Here is a 5,505-nt window from a genome sequence, read left to right as displayed (position 1 = left end):
TATCCAACTCTTTGCAACCCCATGGTTGCAAACCCTAACTCTTTGCAACCTCTTTGTAGCCCACCAGGCTCCTCTGTCCATGGAATTCTCCAGGCAAGAATATTGGAGTGGGTAGCCATTCCCTTTTTCAGGGGACTTTCTTGACCCAGGGATTGAATCCTGGTCTCCTGTATTGCAGACAGATTCTTTAGCATCTGAGCCACCAGAGAAGCCCTGAGATATGCTTACCACACCATATTTTAATTTTCTGGTGACTTGTCCCTTTCCCATACTGGGTTGTGAGCTCTTCCAGGGCAGAGACTGTGCCTTGTCACTATAGCATTCCCAGAATCCAGAATAGTGGCTAATCTATGGCTGGCACCTAATAACTAACTGAGGAATTAGTTCAGAGAATGACTAAACACTCAGCTGAATCATTTCCTCTCCCTGGCTTTATTTTTCTTATGTGTAAAATAAGCAAAGAGAAATGGCGATGCTTAACAGAGGCCTGCCTACAATTCCAACGGAGGCTAGGTAAACATGGACGTGGTTAGACAGCTGAACCAATATGTGTGACCTTCCTTTCTATAGGGCTTAGGGAACTGTGATTAGGCCACTGGTCTCTACAGTAACTCTGGCCAGGTTGGCAGAGAGCTCTGTCCTGGAGTTCAGTTTCACACAGGCTCTGAGGAGGAATCCAGCTGACATTGTTAAAGTTCAAGTGCATAAAATTCCAAGCATGACAAGACAAAAAGATATTCTATTGGTGACAAATAAATAGGAGCCAAGACTCTCAATAGTCAACTTCCATCAATTTATTTCCATCTGTTCATATCTACTAAACTACCCTAAGTTTATTTAGAGACAATTATCCATGGCAACAACAGTCCCTCTGAGAAGTTTGTAATTTTTTCATAAAAAAACTCAATGAAAATTCAAAGCCAAGAGACACCACAGTGTAATTCCCAAACTAGTTATTGTTAATTACAAAATAAAATTAAATCTGCCAAAGGGGAAGCAATGAAATGCACTCCACTCTTATTAAGGCATTAGGAGGAAGAAGTGTAAATTTCTTCAGAAAGAGACTCTCATGTTGAAGATTATGGATGAAGCCAACAAATCGTGCCTGGCTACTGCTTTGAAAATCTGAATTTCTTCATCTTATCTGAACAAAACCAGCATTCATTACTGTCAAGTATATGAAAAAATCAAAATATTGGGCTTTTCCATCACTGGTGCATTAGAAACAATTCTTAGTGAACCTTTTAATATGAATTTTATTTTCTTCCATCTAAGAGTCAGACACAACTGAACAACTAAACACAGCGCATACAAGGTGCTTGATAAACTAATTAGCTGGACAAGAATGTGATGCACCAATAATTAACTTTAATGTATCTTTTGGCCAATACTCAATCCAGTCTGAAGGTTTTTCAGACTTGAAATTTTCCATCTTACTGGCCATTTCATTTGGGGTACTTACTATTATCTCATACTCTACATACTTACCAAATTAATCATCCTTCCAGCCTGTTCTACCTTAACTATTGCTATAGGTGATATTTCTATTTCTCCATGCATGCTGACTAGAAACTTTGAAGTCTTTGTTGTAGCCTCCTTTTCTTTTAGAACATTTGTCAGTATTATTTATGTTATTAAAGGATGTCATTTTAAAAAATTATTCTTTACTAGGTTTCAAGTGCCTATTCCATTCTCTTCACTACACGTGACCACTGTCATTTGTGTTCTTGTATTATACACTAATTCCTATAATAGCCTCCTAATCTATCTCTTCCACTTACTTTCCCACATCACTGATTAATCATCCTAAAAATACTGGCTTTATATTCTAAGCTTTGCTGAAAATGTTTCTCTATTAACTTTCCTTTCTGCATTGTAACTTATTTTCAAGTTTCGTTTTCTAATTGTTTATTTCTAATACTTAGAATATTTATCTTACAGCAATGTAACAGATCAAATAATCTAACTGCTCTTAATAAATCTTCATAAAGTAAGATAATAGCATAATAAATCTTAGATGAAAGCTCAGGATATCAAGCGGATAAAAACAGAATTATCCTGCTTGAATGGGAAGGGGAAAGTAGTAGCATGTAGGTGAGATCAACCTGCTAGCCATTCCCCACAACCAAAGCAAAGGATCACTCCCTTCCAGAAAGCGTCCCGGGTTTCTCAGCCTCCATTGATGTGGCCTTTCTCTCTAGTCACTGTGCATCTTATTAAGCACTATACCATTATATCTTTTTTGTTTGTTTCGCTTTTGTCTTTTAAAAACTGAAGTACAATTGATGTGCAGTATATATCATGATATCTTTTTATAAATTTGATTTCCTTACTCTCCCCATAAGCTCCAAATAGTGCTGATATAATGCCATGAGAAACACTGATTGTTGCCAAACAAAACGTGAACCAAGTTTCAGAATTTGAGGGAAAGGACCTCTTGTTCAGTAGGCAATATGTATATTTAAGTATTGAGAAGGCAGTTATGCACCTTAACCCATGAAGAACTAAGCAAGCACCTAATGTACAGTGTGGGTATCTAGTCAAAGGAAACTTTGAACACTCTTGTTCTGACACATGTGTAATGAGCATTACTTTCAAAAACAGTGAAGAGGCATTCATGATTGTTAGGTAGTGAAATTATTTTAGTTAGTATGAATTTCCCACATTTGAATTATTTTTCATCTTATTTCTCCTGATACCATAAATAATTAATTTACAAGCAGTACACATTAAACACGTGCTAATGCAGGTTACTATTGGATATAGTATACAAGTTAATTTTTGTCTCCAGTGTGCTCACAGTGTTACACAGATACACACACAACACACATTTGAATGTATAATATACATATATTAGGCCAAGCTCTGTGCATCAAACAAAGTCTAAACTGAAGCATGGATATACTGGAAACATTTAAAACTGAAAACATTTAATATTGGGAGTTAGTTACACAGGTTATAGACTCTCCGGGGATCCACAGAGCAGATGATGAGTCAACCAAGAGATGAGCATCAGAAGGAAGCCCCTATCAGCTGCAAGAGAGACAAGGAGGTCTGTGATCCCACAGTGCCCGGACCATATTGGCCTGTCCCATAGGAGCTGCTGTCACAGAGAAAACATAGTCATTGGCAAAGATAACCACAGGAAATGGAGAAAGGAAAGAAATATCTCAGCTTACCTGCTCCTCCTGTCCTTCTTGTTTATGTCTAGTTTTTGGTTGCTGCTGCTGCTAAGTCGCTTCAGTTGTGTCCGACTCTGTGCGACCCCATAGATGGCAGAACACCAGGCTCCCCCGTCCCTGGGATTCTCCAGGCAAGAACACTGGAGTGGGTTGCCATTTCCTTCTCCAATGCATGGAAGTGAAAAGAGAAAGTGAAGTCGCTCAGTCGTGTCCGACTCTTAGCGACCCCATGGACTGCAGCCTACCAGGCTCTCCCGTCCATGGGATTTTCCAAGCAAGAGTACTGGAGTGGGATGCCATTGCCTTAGCTAAGTCTACCCAGAAGTGTTAGGGGCAGAAGAGCCTAGAAAACAGTTCTTATAGAACAAAAGCAGAGAAGAAGAAAGGGGAGGACATTAGGTAGGAGACCAACAGGCACCTCTTTGTCAAGTGATGTTATATTTATATAACTGAGACTTGTAGCTTTATTTGCTCATCCCAGATATTAATGTCTTACTATGTTTATCATTGACATCTATCTACTTTGCTTTCCTCTTTTCAATTTCTGAAAAATTATTTTAGATCATAGAAATGATAATTAATGCTCACTTTAAAGAATAATCTATATGCTGCTGTTTATTAAAATAAGATGAACATAATATACACATATTGATGCTTCTTTTATAAGAAAATCTGTGATTAGTGATATAATTAATTCTACAACTACACTGTGATGTCCTAATCAGTAACCCTTGTCCCCCTGTAGGTATCTGTGAAACCCTTAGGTAGGTGTGATTAACGGGAAAGTGTATAACTTTGTTCTGTTCAGAGCTTTAACTGAACTGTAGATGTTTTGAGAGATAAACCTGTGTTTATATATGTGTGCATGTGTACTTGTAAAAATAGGACTAGAACCACACATGCATTTGCTGAATGAATGAACCACTTTGTGCTCTAGAAGGAAATCAGGAGCAAGAGTCCCTTGGACAGGAAAGAGATCAAACCAGTCAATCCCAAAGGAAATCAACCCTGAACATTCATTGGAAGGATGATAGTCAAGCTGAAGCTCCAATACTTTGACCACCTGATGTGAAGAGCTGACTCCCTAGAAAAGACCCTGATGCCACGGAATACTGAAGGCAAGAGGAAAAGAAGGTGACAGAGGATGAGATGGTTGGATGGCATCATCGACTCAATGGACATAAGTTTGATTGAGCTCTGGGAGATGGTGAAGGACAGGGAAGTCTGGTACGCTGCAATCCATGAGGTTGCAAAGAGTCAGACACGACTAAGCGACCGAACAATGAGTTTGTGATGCAGAAGTCTTATGATCATTTGGCAGATTAGATAATTAATGCTATCTGTCTATCTATCTATCAGAAAAGTTAAACAGGTTACATAGCAAGTGACTGATAGGGTCAAGTTTACAACCCAGGCATGGAGAGCTGAAAAGAAAATATTATTACATTGGAATGAAAGTAATTGCAGTTTTGCATTGTTGACTTTGCCCTTTGATATGGGGATACCTTCTTAAATAAATATGGTTATGTTATATATCATTTTAATGTGCATTTCTTGCTTTATCTTATTTTGCTAATGATTTATTACTTTTTGTGTATTTTATACTTATTTTAGACTATGGAATTGATATTAGACATAAAGCAAATTCAAGCAATTTTCTTATTCAAGTTCAAAATGGATTGTAAAGCAGCAGAGACAACTTGGAATATCAACAATGCATTTGGTCCAGGAACTGCTAATGAACATACAGTAGAGTGGTGGTTCAAGAAGTTTTGCAAAGGAGATGAGTGCCTTGAAGATGAGGAGCACAGTGGCTAGTCATGAGAAGTTGACAATGACCAGTTGACATGATCATCGAAGCTGATCCTCTTACAACTACATGAGAAGTTACTGAAGAACTCAGTGTCAACCATTCTGTGGTCATTCAGCATTTGAAGCAAATTGGAAAGGTGAAAAAACTTAATAAATGGGTGCCTTGTGAGCAGACCAAAAATAAAAATTGTCGTTTTGAAGTGTTGTCTTCCTTTATTCTATGCAAAAACAAACCATTTCTCTATTGGATTGTGATGTGCAACAAAAAGTGGATTTTATTTGACAAACACTGGTGATGGCCAGCTCAGTGGATGGACGGGGAAGAAGATCCAAAGCATTTCTCAATGCCAAACTTACACCAAAAAAAAAAAAAAAAAAGGTTATGATCACTGTTTGGTGGTCTGCTGCCCATCAGATCCACGACAGCTTTCTGAATCCTGGTGAAACCATTACATCTGAGAAGTATGTTCAGCAAATAGATGAGATGCAGTGAAAATTGCAATGCCTACAG

The sequence above is a fragment of the Bos indicus x Bos taurus genome, chromosome 1 (genome assembly GCF_003369695.1).
Source record: "Bos indicus x Bos taurus breed Angus x Brahman F1 hybrid chromosome 1, Bos_hybrid_MaternalHap_v2.0, whole genome shotgun sequence".
Classification (NCBI taxonomy): domain Eukaryota; kingdom Metazoa; phylum Chordata; class Mammalia; order Artiodactyla; family Bovidae; genus Bos; species Bos indicus x Bos taurus.
Note: the sequence above shows the minus strand (reverse complement) of the source record.